The sequence below is a fragment of the Arachis ipaensis genome, chromosome B1 (genome assembly GCF_059453495.1).
Source record: "Arachis ipaensis isolate K30076 ecotype BB chromosome B1, ASM5945349v1, whole genome shotgun sequence".
Classification (NCBI taxonomy): Eukaryota; Viridiplantae; Streptophyta; class Magnoliopsida; order Fabales; family Fabaceae; genus Arachis; species Arachis ipaensis.
Window position 1 is genome coordinate 67,226,384 of NC_142436.1, and position 20,063 is coordinate 67,246,446.

At 39.0% G+C, this 20,063-nt stretch overlaps 1 non-coding gene across 1 annotated transcript; it reads left to right on the forward strand.

Moving 5' to 3' along the window:
* The first annotated feature begins 5,782 nt into the window (after positions 1 to 5,782).
* Positions 5,783 to 5,890, forward strand: LOC148576908 (small nucleolar RNA R71). Its single transcript, XR_015904167.1, has one exon. It is a non-coding gene; the product is annotated as a small nucleolar RNA R71 (small nucleolar RNA).
* Positions 5,891 to 20,063: the final 14,173 nt, after the last annotated feature.

Here is a 20,063-nt window from a genome sequence, read left to right on the forward strand (position 1 = left end):
TGTTGGTTTAGAAACTATACTTACAACGCGATTATTTTCATAAAAGTCTTTACCAGCAAGAATCTAATCGTCAAAATGGCGCCGTTGCCGGGAAATTGCAAACGTGTGCCTTATTAATGGTTATTGTAAATATTTTATTTTGCTGTTTATTTATTTTTATTTTTGTTTTTAATTTTTATTAGTTACTATGAATTCTCACCCCCGTCGCTTTGAGTTTGATTCTAATGTTGTTGAAAGGAATGGAAGCTATAACAGAAACATGCATCAAGGTCGAAATAATTACAGATGGAAGGAGTCACGAGGATTGGTGCACGAATTGTGATCTCTGGTAATGGCTTCTTAGGCCAGATACTCTGATCTAGTTTTACAGTCTGTCACAACTTCGATACAACTGACCAGCAAGTGCACTGGGTCGTCCAAGTAATACCTTACGTGAGTAAGGGTCGAATCCCACGGAGATTGTTGGTATGAAGCAAGCTATGGTCACCTTGTAAATCTCAGTTAGGCGGATATAAAACAGTTATGTGGTTTTCGAATTATAAATAATAGAATAGGGATAGAGGTACTTATGTAAATCATTGGTGAGAATTTCAGATAAGCGAATGGAGATGCTTTTCGTTCCTCTGAACCTCTGCTTTCCTGCTATCTTCATCCAATCAGTCTTACTCCTTTCCATGGCTGGCTTTATGCAAGGGCATCACCGTTGTCAGTGGCTACATCCCCTCCTCTCAGTGAATCATATGCTCACGCACCCTGTCACGGCACGGCTATTCATCTGTCGGTTCTCGATCATGCTGGAATAGGATTCACCCTCCTTTTGCGTCTGTCACTAACGCCCAGCACTCGCGAGTTTGAAGCTCATCACAGTCATTCAATCATTGAATCCTACTCAGAATACCACAGACAAGGTTTAGACCTTCCGGATTCTCTTGAATGCCGCCATCATTCTAGCTTACGCCACGAAGATTCCTGTTAGGAGATCTAAGAGATACTCATTCTGGCTTAATTCATGTAGAACGGAAGTGTTTGTCAGGCACGCGTTCATAGGGGAGATGGTGATGAGCGTCACACATAATCATCACCTTCATCACGTTCTTGGGTGCGAATGGATATCTTAGAAGCGAAATAAGATGAATTGAATAGAAAATAGTAGTACTTTGCATTAATCTTTGAGGAACAGCAGAGCTCCACACCTTAATCTATGGAGTGTAGAAACTCTACCGTTAAAAATACATAAGTGAAGGTCCAGGCATGGCCGAGATGGCCAGCCCCCAAAACGTGATCAAAGGATCATAAGGTAATCCAAAGATGGTCTAATACAATAGTAAAGGGTCCTATTTATAATAAACTAGTCACTAGGGTTTACATGAGTAAGTAATTGATGCATAAATCCATTTCCGGGGCCCACTTGGTGTGTGTTTGGGCTGAGCTTAAGTGTAGCACGTGCAGAGGCCATTTGTGGAGTTGAACGCCAGTTTCTGTGCCAGTTTGGGCGTTCAACTCTGGTTTTGGATCCTTTTCTGGCGCTGGACGCCAGATTTGGGCAGAAGGCTGGCATTGAACGCCATTTTACGTCGTCAATTCTTGACCAAAGTATGAACTATTATATATTGCTGGAAAGCCCTGGATGTCTACTTTCCAACGCAATTGGAAGCTCGCCATTTCGACTTCTGTAGCTCCAGAAAATTCACTTTGAGTGCAGGGAGGTCAGAATCCAACAGCATCAGCAGTCCTTTTTCAACCTCTGAATCTGATTTCTGCTCAAGTCCCTCAATTTCAGCCAGAAAATACCTGAAATCACAGAAAAACACACAAACTCATAGTAAAGTCCAGAAATGTGAATTTAACATAAAAACTAAAGAAAACATCCCTAAAAGTAACTAGATCCTACTAAAAACATACTAAAAACAGTGTCAAAAAGCGTATAAATTATCCGCTCATCACAACACCAAACTTAAATTGTTGCTTGTCCCTAAGCAACTGAAAATCAAATAAGATAAAAAGAAGAGAATATACTATAAATTCCAAACTATCAATGAAACATAGTTTCAATCATATGAGCGGGACTTATAGCTTTTTGCCTCTTGAATAGTTTTGGCATCTCACTTTATCCATTGAAGTTTAGAATGATTGGCATCTATAGGAACTTCAGATTTCGAATAGTGTTATTGACTCTCCTAGTTCAGTATGATGATTCTTGAACACAGCTTCTTTATGAGTCTTGGCCGTGGCCCTAAGCACTTTGTTTTCCAGTATACATAAATGCCACAGACACATAATTGGGTGAACCTTTTCAGATTGTGACTCAGCTTTGCTAAAGTCCCCAATTAGAGGTGTCCAGGGTTCTTAAGCACACTCTTTTTTTTTTTTTGCTTTGGACCTTGACTTTAACCGCTCAGTCTCAAGTTTTCACTTGACACCTACACGCCACAAGCACATGGTTAGGGACAGCTTGGTTTAGCCGCTTAGACCAGGATTTTATTCCTTTAGGCCCTCCTATCCACTGATGCTCAAAGCCTTGGGATCCTTTTTATTTGCCCTTGCCTTTTGGTTTTAAGGGTTATTGGCTTTTTCTGCTTGCTTTTTCTTTTTCTTTCTATATTTTTTTTTCGCCTACTTTTTTTTTTTTTTGCAAGCTTTGTTTTTTTTTGCTACTTTTTCTTGCTTCAAGAATCATTTTTATGATTTTTCAGATTATCAAATAACATGTCTCCTAGTCATCATTCTTTCAAGAGCCAACATATTTAACATTCTTAAACAACAACTTCAAAAGACACATGCACTGTTCAAGCATACATTCAGAAAACAAGAAGCATTGTCACCACATCAATATAATTAAGCTAAGTTCAAGGATAAATTCGAAACTCATGTACTTCTTGTTCTTTTGAATTAAAACAGTTTTTATTTAAGAGAGGTGATGGATTCATAGGACATTCATAACTTTAAGACAAAGTTACTAACTACTAATGATCATGTAATGAAGACACAAACATGGATAAGCACATAACATATAAAACAAAAAAACAGATAACGTAAGGACAAGGAATGAGTCCACCTTAGTGATGTCCTTGAGCTCTTCTATGTCTCTTCCTTGTCTTTGCTGTTCCTCCTTCATTGCTTTTAGATCTTCTCTGATTTCATGAAGGATGATGGAGTGCTCCTGATGTTCCACCCTTAGTTGCTTCCAATAATTGTGTGGAAGAAAATGAATCCCCTGAGGTATCTCAGGGATCTCTTGATTTGCAGTCAAATGTTCTACCACTGAGCTATAGACCCTTGATGGAAGCTTTTGTCTTCCCTTTCCTCTTTCTAGAGGTTTCTCTGGCCTTAGGTGCCATCAATGGTTATGGAAAAAACAAAAAAGCTATGCTTTTGCCACACCAAACTTAGAATGTTGCTCGCCCTCGAGCAAAAGAAGAAAGAATAGAAGAATAAGAAGAAGATATGGAGGAGATGGATGGGAGTGTGTATTCGGCCATATGGGTGGGATTGGGTGGGAGAGAGATGTTGAATTTTTGAAGGTAGTGGGTGTATGGATGTGAGTGGTAAATGGAAAGTAGAAGGGATGATCATGAATGGGAAGAGAGATGATGAGGTAGGTGGGGATACTGTGGGGTCCACAGATCCTGAGATGATCCTGTGGGGTCCACAGATCCTGAGGTGTCAAGGCATTTACATCCCTGCACCAATTTAGGCATGTAAAATGCCCTTGCACACAACTCTGGGCGTTCAGCGCCAGGTTGGTGCCCATTTTGGGCGTTCAACGCCCATTTGCTGCCATTTCTGGCGTTGAACGCCAGAACCATGCTTGTTCTGGGCGTTCAGCGCCAGGATGCTCCCATTCTGGGCGTTCAGCGCCAGAACTATGCTCTGTTCTGGCGTTTGAACGCCAGACAGATGCTCCTCCAGGGTGTGATTTTTCTTCTGCTGTTTTTGATTCCGTTTTTGATTTTTTTGTTTATTTTGTGACTCCACATGATCATGAACCTAAGAAAACATGAAAAGCAATAAAAATAAGAATTAGATAAACATTGGGTTGCCTTCCAACAAGCGCTTCTTTAATGTCAATAGCTTGACAGTGGGCTCTCATGGAGCCTCACAGATGTGCAGAGCTTTGTTGAGACTCTCCAACACCAAACTTAGAGTTTGGATATGGGAGTTCAACACCAAACTTAGAGTTTGGTTGTGGCCTCCCAACACCAAACTTAGAGTTTGACTGTGGGGGCTCTGGTTGACTCTGCTTGGAGAGAAGCTTTTTCTGCTTCCTCTCCATGGTTGCAGAGGGAGATCCTTGAGTTTTGAATACAAGGGAGTTCTCATTCCATTGAAGGACTATTTCACCTCTGTCAACATCAATCACAGCTCTTGCTGTGGCCAGAAAAGGTCTTCCTAGGATGATGGATTCATCCTCTTCCTTTCCAGTATCCAGGACTATGAAATCAGTAGGTATGTAAAGGCCCTCAACCTTTACTAATACATCTTCTACTTGTCCATAAGCCTGTTTTCTTGAGCTGTCTGCCATCTCTAGTGAGATTTTAGCAGCTTGCACCCCATAGATTCCCAGTTTCTCTATTACAGAGAGGGGCATGAGGTTTATCCCTGAACCAAGGTCACACAGAGCCTTAAAGAGCATGGTGCCTATGGTATAGGGTATTATGAACTTTCCAGGATCCTGTCTCTTCTGAGGCAATGTCAGTTGATCCAGATCACTTAGTTCATTGATGAACAAGGGAGGTTCAACTTCCCAAGCATCAATGCCAAACAATTTGGCATTCAGCTTCATGATTGCACCAAGAAACTTGGCAGTTTGCTCTTCAGTAACATCCTCATTCTCTTCAGAAGAGGAATACTCATCAGAGCTCATGAAGGGCATAAGGAGGTTCAATGGAATCTCTATAGTCTCTAGATGAGCCTCAGAGTCCTTTGGTTCCTCAGAGGGAAGCTCCTTATTGATCACTGGACGTCCCAGGAGGTCTTCCTCCTTGGGATTCACGTCCTCTCCTCTCCTCACAGGTTCGGCCATGGCGCTTATGTCAATGGCCTTGCACTCTCCTTTTGGGTTCTCTTCTGTATTGCTTGGGAGAGTACTAGGAGGGATTTCAGTGATTCTTTTACTCAGCTGGCCCACTTGTGCTTCCAAATTTCTAATGGAAGATCTTGTTTCATTCATGAAACTTACAGTGGCCTTAGATAGATCAGAGACTAGAATTGCTAAATTAGAAGCATTTTGTTCAGAGTTCTCTGTCTGTTGCTGAGTTGATGATGGAAAAGGTTTGCTATTGCTAAACCTGTTTCTTCCACCATCATTAAAGCCTTGTTGGGGCTTTTGATCCTTCCATGAGAAATTTGGATGATTTCTCCATGTTGAGTTATAGGTGTTTCCATAAGGTTCACCTAAGTAATTTACCTCTGCTATTGCAGGGTTCTCAGGATCATAGGCTTCTTCTTCAGAAGATGCCTCTTGAGTACTGTTGGATGCAGCTTGCATTCCATGCAGACTCTGAGAGATCATATTGACTTGCTGAGTCAATATTTTGTTCTGAGCCAATATGGCATTCAGAGTATCAACCTCAAGAACTCCCTTCTTCATAGGCGTCCCATTGATTACAGGATTCCTTTCAGAAGTGTACATGAACTGGTTATTAGCAACCATGTCAATGAGTTCTTGAGCTTCTGCAGGCGTTTTCTTTAGGTGAATGGATCCACCTGCAGAAGTGTCCAGTGACATCTTTGATAGCTCAGATAAACCATCATAGAATATATCCAGGATGGTCCATTCTGAAAGCATGTCAGAAGGACACTTTTTGGTCAACTGTTTGTATCTTTCCCAAGCTTCATAGAGAGATTCACCTTCTTTCTGTCTGAAGGTTTGAACATCAGCTCTAAGCTTGCTCAGCTTTTGAGGAGGAAAGTACTTGGCTAAGAAAGCCGTGACCAGCTTATCCCAAGAGTTCAGGCTGTCTTTAGGTTGAGAATTCAACCATAATCTAGCTCTGTCTCTTACAGCAAAAGGGAAAAGCATGAGCCTGTAGACTTCAGGATCTACTCCATTAGTCTTAACAGTATCACATATCTGCAAGAATTCAGTTAAGAACTGAAAAGGATCTTCAGATGGAAGTCCATGAAACTTGCAGTTCTGCTGCATCAGAGAAACTAATTGAGGTTTCAACTCAAAGTTGTTTGCTCCAATGGCAGGAATGGAGATGCTTCTTCCATGTAAATTGGAATTAGGTGCAGTAAAGTCACCAAGCATCCTCCTTGCATTATTATTATTTTCGGCTGCCATCTCCTCTGCCTGTTCGAAAATTTCTGAAAGGTTATCTCTGGATTGTTGTATTTTAGCTTCTCTTAATTTTCTCTTCAGAGTCCTTTCAGGTTCTGGATCTGCTTCCACAAGAATGTTCTTATCCTTGCTCCTGCTCATATGACAAGGAAGAATGGCCAGAAAAATGATAATAATAATAGAGATCCTCTATACCACAGTATAGGGATCCCTTTGTGAGTGGAAGAGAAGGAGGGGACAAAGAATGTGATGTAAAGGGAGAAATGCAACTGTACGAATGGAAGAGATGTGAGATGAGATGTTAGGATATGAATGAATAAATAGAATAGAATGAGAGAGAAGGAGGGAATTTTCGAAAATTATTTTTGAAAAGGAGTTAGTGATTTTTGAAAATGGTTTTTGAAAAATTGTTAGTAATTTTCGAAAATTAAGTTTTAAAATTAAAATAATTAATAAATTAAAAAGAAATTTTGAAAAAGGGGAGAGATATTTTCGAAAAATGAGAGAGAGAGAGTTAGTTAGGTGGTTTTGAAAAAGTTAAGAAACAAACAAAAAGTTAGTTAGTTAGTTGAGACAAATTTTGAAAAGATAAGAAGTTAGGAAGTTAGAAAAGATATTTTGAAAAGATATTTTTGAAAAAGATAAGATAAGAAGATATTTTTGAAAAGATATGATAGAAATTAGTTTTGAAAAAGATTTGATTTTTAAAATCTCAATTAATGACTTGATTCATAAGAAATCACAAGATATGATTCTAGAACTTAAAGTTTGAATCTTTCTTAACAAGTAACAAACTTCAAATTTTTGAATCAAAACATTAATTGTTTATGTTATTTTCGAAAATTTAATACAAAAATAAGAAAAAGATTTTTGAAAAATATTTTTGGAATTTTCGAAAATAACTAAGAATTTTGAAAAAGATTTGATTTTTGAAAAAGATTTTGAAAAAGATAAGATTTTCAAATTGAAAATTTGATTTGACTCATGAGAAACAATTTGATTTTAAAAATTTTTGAAAAAGTCAATCCAAATTTTCAAATTTGATGAGAGAAAAAAGGAAAGATATATATATATATATATTTTTTTTTTTGATTTTTGAAATTTTTATGAAAAACATGAAAATTATGCAATGCATGAAATTTTTAGATCAAAACAATGAATGCATGCATGAATGATATGAATGTCAAGATGAACACCAAGAACACTATGAAGAACATGATGAACATCAAGAACATATTTTTGAAAAATGCTTAATGCAAAGAAAACATGCAAGACACCAAACTTAGAATTCTTTAATGCTTAGGCACTAAGAATTCAAAAATGCATATGATAAACATGAAAAGACAGAAAACAAAAAATCATCAAGATCAAACAAGAAGACTTACCAAGAACAACTTGAAGATCATGAAGAACACTATGAATGCATGATATTTTCGAAAAAAAATGCAAGATGCTTATGCAAATGACACCAAACTTATAATGTGACTCAAGACTCAAACAAGAAACAAAAAATATTTTTGATTTTTATGATTTTCTAAATTTTTTTTTTTGGATTTTTATCGAAAATTATATGAAAAAAAAGAAAAAATAAGGATTCTAAAATTTTTAATATGAATTCCAGGAATCTTGCCATGTTAGTCTAAAGCTTCAGTCCAGGAATTAGACATGGCTCACTAGCCAGCCAAGCTTTCAAAGAAAGCTCCAGTCCAAAACACTAGACATGGCCAATGGCCAGCCAAGCTTCAGCAGGTGATCAGAAACAGTAGCAGGTGGATTAACTCCAACTAACTTGCTCTTGATAACAAATTGCTGCCTCAGTCCAAATGAATTTAGACATGGCTTTACAGCCAGCCAGGCTGCAACATATAATTACATGGGCTGGAGTGATTAGTTGAATACCAATCCCAAAGTAGTTTGGGTATGGCTTTACAGCCAGATATGATTCAACATATTTCATGAAACACTAGAATTCATTCTTAAAAATTTTGAAGCCATAGAATAATTTATTTTTGAAAACATTTTTATTTTTGTCGAAAACAGATGAGAAAATTTTAGAGATTTTTTTGAAAAATTTTTGAAAATAAAATAAAAAGAAAATTACCTAATCTGAGCAACAAGATGAACCGTCAGTTGTCCAAACTCAAACAATCCCCGGCAACGGCGCCAAAAACTTGGTGTTGTTGCCGGGATTGGGATCTCAGACGATTCTTGGCGCCAAACAGGAACAATTAAGTCCCCGGCAACGACGCCAAAAACTTGGTGCACAAAATTGTGATCTTTGGTAATGGCTTCTTAGGCCAGATACTCTGATCTAGTTTTACAGTCTGTCACAACTTCGATACAACTGACCAGCAAGTGCACTGGGTCGTCCAAGTAATACCTTACGTGAGTAAGGGTCGAATCCCACGGAGATTGTTGGTATGAAGCAAGCTATGGTCACCTTGTAAATCTCAGTTAGGCGGATATAAAACAGTTATGTGGTTTTCGAATTATAAATAATAGAATAGGGATAGAGGTACTTATGTAAATCATTGGTGAGAATTTCAGATAAGCGAATGGAGATGCTTTTCGTTCCTCTGAACCTCTGCTTTCCTGCTATCTTCATCCAATCAGTCTTACTCCTTTCCATGGCTGGCTTTATGCAAGGGCATCACCGTTGTCAGTGGCTACATCCCCTCCTCTCAGTGAATCATATGCTCACGCACCCTGTCACGGCACGGCTATTCATCTGTCGGTTCTCGATCATGCTGGAATAGGATTCACCCTCCTTTTGTGTCTGTCACTAATGCCCAGCACTCGCGAGTTTGAAGCTCGTCACAGTCATTCAATCATTGAATCCTACTCAGAATACCACAGACAAGGTTTAGACCTTCCGGATTCTCTTGAATGCCGCCATCATTCTAGCTTACGCCACGAAGATTCCTGTTAGGAGATCTAAGAGATACTCATTCTGGCTTAATTCATGTAGAACGGAAATGTTTGTCAGGCACGCATTCATAGGGGAGATGGTGATGAGCGTCACACATAATCATCACCTTCATCACGTTCTTGGGTGCGAATGGATATCTTAGAAGCGAAATAAGATGAATTGAATAGAAAATAGTAGTACTTTGCATTAATCTTTGAGGAACAGCAGAGCTCCACACCTTAATCTATGGAGTGTAGAAACTCTACCGTTAAAAATACATAAGTGAAGGTCCAGGCATGGCCGAGATGGCCAGCCCCCAAAACGTGATCAAAGGATCATAAGGTAATCCAAAGATGGTCTAATACAATAGTAAAGGGTCCTATTTATAATAAACTAGTCACTAGGGTTTACATGAGTAAGTAATTGATGCATAAATCCACTTCCGGGGCCCACTTGGTGTGTGTTTGGGCTGAGCTTAAGTGTAGCACGTGCAGAGGCCATTTGTGGAGTTGAACGCCAGTTTCTGTGCCAGTTTGGGCGTTCAACTCTGGTTTTGGATCCTTTTCTGGCGCTGGACGCCAGATTTGGGCAGAAGGCTGGCGTTGAACGCCAGTTTACGTCGTCAATTCTTGGCCAAAGTATGGACTATTATATATTGCTGGAAAGCCCGGGATGTCTAATTTCCAACGCAATTGGAAGCGCGCCATTTCGACTTCTGTAGCTCCAGAAAATCCACTTTGAGTGCAGGGAGGTCAGAATCCAACAGCATCAGCAGTCCTTTTTCAACCTCTGAATCTGATTTCTGCTCAAGTCCCTCAATTTCAGCCAGAAAATACCTGAAATCACAGAAAAACACACAAACTCATAGTAAAGTCCAGAAATGTGAATTTAACATAAAAACTAAAGAAAACATCCCTAAAAGTAACTAGATCCTACTAAAAACAGTGTCAAAAAGCGTATAAATTATCTGCTCATCAAGGATCTGATCAATACTTTCGGCAACAACACCTTCCAAGATACCATGGACAATGACCATTCTACAATGCATGCCAAGACAATGGTCATGGTGGACCCTTTCGTGACAAACCACCTCCACCAAATTACTATGGTCAAGAGCCATTCCGAGGTGCATACCAAGATGATAGATATGGTGGACCCCCTTGTAGTTACCAACAAGCCCCATCATATGCCAATGAACCACCTCCTCAACATAGCTTTGAACCACCATACTCACAAGCCACCTACAACTATTCACCACCATATGACCCTAACCTTTATCTACCCCAATTCCAACTCAATTACTCCCAAGAACCACCACTTTCATATGCACCATGTCCATATCTATCGACCCAAGAATCACAGGCTCGCCTCAAGGAAATAGTAGACCAATTTCATGCAACCCTTCATCAACTGGAGCAAGCGATAAATCAATTAGCTTCCCGACGTTCGGACACTCAAGGAACCCCCATGGCTTCATGTGGAGAATCTAATGAAGAACATAGCATGAAGGAGACACTAGAAACTCCGGTGGATAGTGAGCAGCATGACTTTGTATTGGAATAATTGGAGGAAGCCAGAATTATCGAAGAAGAAGAATTGGTTGAAGACTTAGGAGATGCGGAATGTCCATGGGAAAGCCCAGTCATAGAACCCCCTTCTAAGGAGTTTGAATTTGATGTTGAGGAGGGTGTACAACCTCCAAGGCATATCATGGTTGAAGACTTTGAAGGGGATGATCAAGAGATGGATTCAATCATTGATGAATTCTTATCTACATTTGAATCATCTCTCATTGGACTTGAATGGAGATTAAAGAAGAAGCACAACCTCCCATGCCCTTGGTGAACAATGAAGAAGAGATTGAATTGGAAGAAAGCTACCAAGAGGAAGAGGTTGATATTGAAGAAGCTTGCAAAGAGGTGGAAGTTGTCAAAGAAGAGCCCAAGGGAATGGAGCTGGAGATCACCTTGCCAAGGTTGTTGGAGACCTCTCCCCCAAAGCCATCACCGTCCATTCCTTCATTCAAGTGGGTAAATTTTTCATCTCTAAGCTTAATTAGCCCACTTGAATATGCTTTGCTTGAGACGGATGGGCAGAGTTGTCATGCAAGGTTCAATATGGTTGCATGCTCCAAATTGAAGTATAAGGGTTGGTATAATTCTCAATTGAATGGGTCTAGGAAATTGTTTGGATGTCTCGGTAAGAATTCCGACTGTTCACCACCCAAGTGGAAAAATGATGATCAACAAGAAGACGGGTGCAAAGCAAGATTTGGGACCCCGGAATTCATTCTAGCAATCAACACTCTTGGGGCATTGCCACTTGCTTTAACTTGCTTGAAGGATTTATGCAACTAGTGTGGGATCCCGGAGGCTATTGGAATTGTAAACATTGGTGAAAATTCCTGGATGAGTTCAAGCACAAGCCTCCATGACAAGGAGCTCACCAAATGTCCAACTTAAGGACTTTAACTAAAAGTGCTAGGTGGGAGACAACCCACCATGGTATAATCTTTCTTTTTCAGTCTTAGTTTTATTTTATTTCGTTTTATTCTTAATTTTATTTTATTCTATTTTTCTTAGTGTTCATTTATAATATCTGCATCAGCATCTACATTTTGCATTCTGCATACTGCATATATATATAAAGCGCATCCCACGCATGCGCGTGAACCACGCGCATGCGTCACATGCGACGCTAAACCTTACAGAGAGTTGTACGGGAGCGTGGCTGGAGGCGTGCCTCAGGCACAAACACGCCCATGCGAATGCGTCCCTGACGCGTCTGCGTCAATTGCAAAAATCAGCCTTCCATGCGTACGCATCACCCACGCGTACGCGTGACCCTACAAATCGGCATAAAGAGGTGTCAGGCTGAAAGTTGTGCTGGCCTGGTGCGGGCACTGTGCCCAAGCCACAAAATCACCCACGCGTATGTAACAACCCTAATTTTCGAGTACGCGAGATCTTTTCTGAAGACACGGATTTCTCCGAAAGATCAGTAAAGGGAACATCTCTTCTGTATCATCAAGCATCTAAATCCATTGTCATTATATTATCTTTAACTCAGGACCTTAGTTGAGACAAGTTCGATAACGCGGTCACGAAGAACCTAGTTTTTGAACCGTATCGGTTAGGCGTTTTGATTCGGTTTTTCGTAAATAGTCTCAGTTTGACAAACCGGACTCGATTTATAAGAGGAGAGAGATAATAGTATAATATTATCATTATATTAGTATTAAAAAATACTTGAATGATATTATAAGGTTACCTGGTCTGTTTTAGTTAAAAATAGAAAATCGGTTTAACCGGGTTTACGGTTTACTGGTGCAGCTTAGCACCAGCACTCTCTGATGACTTTAGCAATGCTAAGGACTCATTATACATGTTTTATTCTCATAATAAATATGTTACTAGTGTCATTTATGCTAGTAGCTCAGAAAATAATTTTTAGAGATGTTTTTACAAGTGTTCCGATACACCTAGTTTTAGTAGTTATACACCTGAGATATTTTAATATTATTTTAATCCACCTCCAAGCCAACCAATCAAAACTCACCTTACACCCCCAAGACCTCCAAGGCTGTCTCATTTTATCATTTTGGCCGAAAATAACAAGAGAGAAAAGAGAGAAACTTTCATGAACACTTAATTTTCAAAGCTTGATTTCTTCTGAACCAAAACTCAAATCAAAACTCCGATTTCACCAAAATGATCCTCTCTTCTTCCTCTACATAACCATGTAACTTATCAAGGATGGAAATAAGGTGAGATGGCTGTCTCCCTCCCATTTCAATTCGGTTTTCAAGGAAAACCATGCAAAACATGTGTTTTCTTGATGTTCTTCCTTAGGAATCATGCTTAACTTGACTTGAGGGCCAAGAAACGTGAATTTCCAGCAAGTCTAAGGTGAGATATCTCTTTCTAACATACTGAGTGAGATTTGGTCAGTTGAGAGTTTTTGGATTTAAAGTTGTTCTTGATGTGATTTAGGAGGAAAAAGTGCTTAAGGACCACCTGAAAGTTTAACCGAATTAGGAGCAGCAAAACCAGGTAGGGTGTCACGAAATTAATCTTGATTATTTGTGTTTGATTTGTGTGAATTTTTTATAAATTGGCTGTGCTAAAAATTGGTTGCATATATGATTGATTCTTGGTGAAAATTTGGTGAAATTTTGATGAAATTTGATGAAATTCAAGCTTTAAAGTTCATGTTCTTGGGCAGCTGGAAAAATGAAACCTTAAGCTTAAATTGAGGTTCAATTTATGTTGAAATCATGTAGAAAAGATGGGGTTTTAGTAGCTGTAATTTTATTTTGAATTATGGTAAAAATCGGTTGCTGAAAAGACTGAAAAACGGGTAAAAACAGAGAAAGAATCTGAAGAATTTATGAAGAATATGAAGAACACTTTGAGTGTGGTGAAGAACATTGAAGAACACCTTTTAGATCTTAGAAAGGGCAAGGAAGTAAATATTTTGGTGTTTGAGGGGTTATTTTGTAATTTCTGAAAGTTAGGGTGGTTAAAGTAGAAATATTAAAAGTTACAGGTAGTAAAAAGTGAATTTTTAAAGGTTAAAAGTTAAAAAGGGGTAATTTTCGAAAAATTAATGATGAAATAATAAATAATAATATTTAATTAAAAATAATATTTTAATAAAAATAATAAAATAATACAGAAAATGCAGTTTTCTGTAAAAGCTTTAGAAAGACAACTTTAAGCGCAGAATCTCATAATTACCTTCATAAAACACTTAGGGAGTGGTAAAAACATATTAGTGAGGCAAAGATAAATAAAAGATAAAAAGTTGAAGAAAAGATAAAAATCGAAGAAAAGTCTGTAAAGTTTTAATGACAGAAAAACAGACAGAGACTAGTGAACGAACTAGGGCAACATAGTTAGTCCTGGAATTGCGAATAGGGTTAGGTATTATATGAAAAGTTAAACTGTTTCAGTATAGACTTAATGAACCTATACTTGGGACAGACTAACTATTCATACCAAAATTTACATAAGCTTTAAATACATACGTTAAACAGAGAAATCAGAACAGAGTAAAGAAACACAGAGAATAGAGTAACCAGAGCAGAATAAAGGGATACAGAGAAAAGAGTAACCAGAGCAAAGTAAAAAGACAAAGAGAAAAGAGTAATGTGATAAAGAGAAATGGTTTGAGTTACGATGTTGTAAAAGTAAAAGCTGTAAAGTTTGTATAGCATGATTGAACAGAGAAAGAAAAAGGTACTGCATAAGAATGTGAAAGTGATGATGATAATGAGAATGATTATGTGATGATCTGCTGCGTGAAGGCAGTCAGATAGATGGTGGTACGACCACTGAGAGTGCTTTCCTGGGATACTTAGCTATAATGCTATTCTGTAAGTCAGAGGACTCTTACAGAGGTATCGAGAACACACGACTAGCATATACTCCTGTAAGTCAAAGGACTCTTACAGTGAGAGTGTGTGTGTATGCTCCTGTAAGTCAAAGGACTCTTACAGTGAGAGTGTGTGTATGCTCTTGTAAGTCAAAGGACTCTTACAGAGAGTGTGTTGGGCAGATATAAGTTAACTAGCTCCGCCATGCAAGTCAAAGGACTCTTGCAGTGGTTTGCCTCACAAGTCAAAGGACTCTTGCGAGGGACATTGCCAACAGGAAAGCCTTACCTGGTCAGAGGACTCCGGGTAACGTCGGGAGCGGGTATGTAACCGACAAATGAGCTCATTACCTGCGCTAGGGCTAGACATGCATCATACTTGGTAGTGCATTTCCTTTGTTATGATTGTGGTATGAATGTATGTTTTCCTTGTTTGTATTCTATTCTCTGTGTCTGTTTTGTATTTTCTTGTATCCTTCTGTTTGTGTTCTGCTATCTGTTTTCTCTATCTTCTCTATTTATCTGTATCTTCTATTTACTGTTTTTTTGTATTCTGCTATTTACCTGCTAAATAACACAGAATTAATGAACTTAACTAATAACCCCGACCCTACTAAGAACTCCCCAGTTCTTACCCCTTCTCTCTCCCTTCCCCCTTCAGATGGAAGCATGAGTACCCTTCCATAGTTCGCTGACGATCGTTCACAAAAAGGATTCCACTCTAAATAGTCTTCTGAGTCTAGAGTGAACTCCGTTACCTATTTATATGTATATACTATGAGGCCAGCCAACGTCTGCACTCTGCTTTTCTACAAACTTTAGCCTAAGTCCTCCGTACGATGTTGCTATTATGTGGCCATTCGATGAAGTACTTGAGAGACGCTCTTTGATGACATATGATCGTGCAGAGGAGTATCAGATGATGTTCTACCTTTTGGTGACGTTCCACCTGACTTGAGTTTTGAAGACTTAGAGCGTACTTTCCCTCGCTTTAGTAGTTTAGAGGGAATAGGTGAGTATAGAGTCTAGACTAGCCTGGGTGCCAGCTTAGGGACTTCTTGAACAGGTCAGGGCCTGGGATGTTGTATGTATATATATGTATATAGTTATTATCTAGCTATATCTAGGGGTGTTCTAACTAAAAGTCTATACTCTAGTAAAGGCTGGATCACTAAATGTTGTTAGTTGCTTGTGATGTATTTATGTGTGGTTGCTTATAACTGTTTTATCTGTTATTATTTGTGAATTGATTATAAATGATTCTGTTTATTAATTCAAACATTTTCAAAAAAGTAAAAAGTACCTCGCTAACTGGTGCACGAATTGTGAATCACACTTTTCACAACGCGTACCACTAACCAGCAAGTGCACTGGGTCGTCCAAGTAATACCTTACGTGAGTAAGGGTCGAATCCCACGGAGATTGTTGGTTTGAAGCAATCTATGGTAATCTTGTAAATCTTAGTCAGGAAGTCAATTATGTTTATCAGTTGAATTGTGAATAACCAGTAGAGCATAAATTAAAAGTTACTTGTTGTGCAGTAATGGAGAATATGTTGGAGTTTTGGAGATGCTTTGTCCTCTGAATCTCTGCTTTCCTCTGTCTTCTGATTCACGCACGCACGTCCTCCTATGGCAAGCTGTGTGTTGGTGGATCATCGTTGTCAATGGCTACCTTCCATCCTTCCAGTGAAAACTACGCTCACGCGCTCTGTCACAGCACGGCTAATCACCGGTTGGTTCTCGATCCGGTTGGAATAGGATTTACTATCCTTTTGCGTCTGTCACTAACGCCTAGCCTTCAGGAGTTTGAAGCTCGTCACAGTCATTCAATCATTGAATCCTACTCGGAATACCACAGACAAGGTTTAGACTTTCTGGATTCTCATGAATGCCGCCATCAGTTCTAGCTTATACCACGGAGATTCTGATTAAGGAATCTAAGAGATACTCATTCAGTCAGATACAGAACGGAGGTGGTTGTCAGGCACACGTTCATGGTTTGAGGAAGGTGATGAATGTCACGGGTCATCACCTTCATCACAGTTAAGCGCGAATGAACATCTTAGATAGGAACAAGCGTGTTTGAATGGAAAACAGAAATACTTGCATTAATTCATTGAAACACAGCAGAGCTCCTCACCCCCAACAATAGGGTTTAGAGACTCATGCCGTCAGAGAATACAAAGTTTAGATCTGAAATGTCATGAGATACAAAATAAGTCTCTAAGGTAGCGTTTGTTTTGAGGTACTGAGACAGAGACTGAGAGACTGAGACTCAGTATCGTGTTTGTTAGTTCAGAGACTGGTACTAAAATTTCTGTCTCTGTCTCTAAAATTTCAGTATTTCAGTACCTCCAAAAAGTAGGGACACAGGGGACTGAAATTTTTAGAGATGGAGATTGAAACTTTAATAACATTTTATACCTAAAATACTTTCATTTCAATTAATTAATTCCAATTTTACCCTTTGTGCAAATTAAATTAGAGTTTCATTCTTGTTTTAATTCCTGTCTCCCATTTTGCACCAAACAGAATACTGAGATTTATTTCAGTCACTGTCTCTTAGTCTCTGTCTCTCAGTCTCAGTCTTTTCGTCTCTGTCTCTCCACCAACAATGGGGTTTAGAGACTCATGCCGTCAGAGAATACAAAGTTTAGATCTGAAATGTCATGAGATACAAAATAAGTCTCTAAAAGTTGTTTAAATACTAAACCAGTAGCCTAGGGTTACAAAATATGAGTGGACTATGATGGATGATGGAGATCCACTTCTGGGGCCCACTTGGTGTGCTGGGGCCCACTTGGTGTGTGCTGGGGCTGAGACTTTAAGCAATTCACGTGCAGAGGCCATTTGTGGAGTTGAACGCCAGTTTTTGTGCCAGTTTGGGCGTTCAACTCCAGTTTTTGATCCTTTTTTGGCGCTGGACGCCAGAATTGGGCAGAGGACTGGCGTTGAACGCCAGTTTACGTCATCTATTATTGTGCAAAGTATGGACTATTATACATTGATGGAAAGCTCTGGATGTCTACCTTCCAACGCAATTGGAAGCACGCCATTTCGAGTTCTGTAGCTCCAAAAAATCCACTTTGAGTGCAGGGAGGTCAGAATCCAACAGCATCAGCAGTCCTTTTTCAGCCTAAATCAGATTTTTGCTCAGCTCCTTCAATTTCAGCCAGAAAAATACCTGAAATTACAGAAAAACACACAACTCATAGTAAAGTCTAGAAATATGAATTTTTCCTAAAAACTACTGGAAATAAACTAAAAACTAACTAAAACATACTCTAAACTATATGAAATTATCCCCAAAAAGCGTATAAAATATCCGCTCATCACAACACCAAACTTAAACTGTTGCTTGTCCTCAAGCAACTAGACAAATAAAATAGAAGACTAATAGGTTGAGAAGCAATAATATCTCAGAGTTTTTGATTGAAGCTCAGATCCTAATTAGATGAGCGGGACTAGTAGCTTTTTGCTTCTGAACAGTTTTGGCATCTCACTTTATCCATTGAAGCTCAGAGTGATTGGCATCTATAGGAACTCAGAATTCAGATAGTGTTATTGATTCTCTTAGTTCAGTGTGATGATTCTTGAACACAGCTTCTTTATGAGTCTTGGCCGTGGCCCTAAGCACTTTGTTTTCCAGTATTACCACCGGATACATAAATGCCACAGACACATAACTGGGTGAACCTTTTCAGATTGTGACTCAGCTTTACTAAAGTCTCCAATTAGAGGTGTCCAGAGTTCTTAAGCACACTCTTCGTTTCGCTTGAACCTTGACTTTAACCGCTCAGTCTCAAGTTTTCACTTGACACCTTTACGCCACAAGCACAAGGTTAGGGACAGCTTGGTTTAGCCGCTTAGACCAGGATTTTATTCCTTTAGGCCCTCCTATCCACTGATGCTCAAAGCCTTGGGATCCCTTTTATTTGCCCTTGCCTTTTGGTTTTAAGGGTTATTGGCTTTTTCTGCTTGCTTTTTCTTTTTTCTCTCTTTTTTTTTCTGCAAGCTTTGTTCTTTGCTGCTTTTTCTTGCTTCAAGAATCATTTTTATGATTTTTCAGATTATCAATAACATGTCTCATGTTCATCATTCTTTCAAGAGCCAACATATTTAACAGTCTTAAACAACAAATTCAAAAGACATATGCACTGTTCAAACATTCATTCAGAAGACAGAAAGCATTGCCACCACAATTAACTAATTAGAATTTCTCTTATTAAACTCGAAATTTTATTGCCTCTTATTCAAAAGATCTACTATTTTATTCATGTTTGCTGATGATGAGAAAAATAGACTATAACTTAATTGGGGATAAAATCAAACTAGACACTAATTACTACTAATGATCATGTAATGAAGACACAGACATAGATAAGCACTTATCATAGAGAAAGCGAAAAACAGAGAAAGCAAGAACAAGGAATGAGTCCACCTTAGTGATGATGGCATTTCCTTCTTGAGGCACCAATGATGTTCTTGAGCTCTTTTATGTCTCTTCCTTGCCTTTGTGGCTTGATTCCTAGTGATTTTTGGTATTTCTATCCTCAGTTGCTTCCAATAATTATGTGGAGGGAAGTGCATCCCCTGAGGTATCTCTTGATTTGCAGCCACATGTTCTACCACTGAGCTATAGATCCTTTACATAATTGTTTTACCACACCAAACTTAGAATGTTGCTCGCCCTCGAGCAAAAGAAGAGGGAATTGCACACAACTCTGGGCGTTCAGCGCCAGGTTGGTGCCCATTTTGGGCGTTCAACGCCCATTTACTAGCCATTTCTGGCGTTGAACGCCAGAACCATGCTCTGTTCTGGCGTTGAACGCCAGACAGGTGCTTCCTCCAGGGTGTGATTTTTCTTCTGCTGTTTTTGATTCCGTTTTCAATTTTTAATATTTATTTTGTGACTCCACATGATCATGAACCTAATAAAACATGAAAAATCATGAGAATAAATAAAAATTGGGTTGCCTCCCAACAAGCGCTTCTTTACTGTCCTTAGCTGGACTTTGCTGAGCTTTTAATCTAGCTTCAGCCTTGAGCATTCTTGCTCAGTGTTGCCTTCAAGATAATGCTTGATTCTCTGTCCATTGACAATAAACTTCTTATCAGAATCAATATCTTGAAGCTCCACATAACCATATGGTGATACACTTGTAATCACGTATGGTCCCCTCCACCGGGATTTCAGTTTCCCGAGGAATAGCCTGAGTCTAGAGTTAAACAACAGAACCTTCTGTCCTGGTTCAAAGATTCTAGATGACAGCTTTCTGTCATGCCACTTTTTTTATTTTTCTTTATATAGCTTGGCATTTTCGAAAGCTGTGAATCTGAACTCCTCTAGCTCATTTAGCTGGAGCAATCTTTTTTCTCCTGCTAATTTGGCATCAAAGTTTAGGAATCTGGTTGCCCAGTAGGCCTTATGTTCCAGTTTCACGGGCAAGTGGCATGCCTTACCATACACGAGTTGGTATGGAGAGGTCTCTAT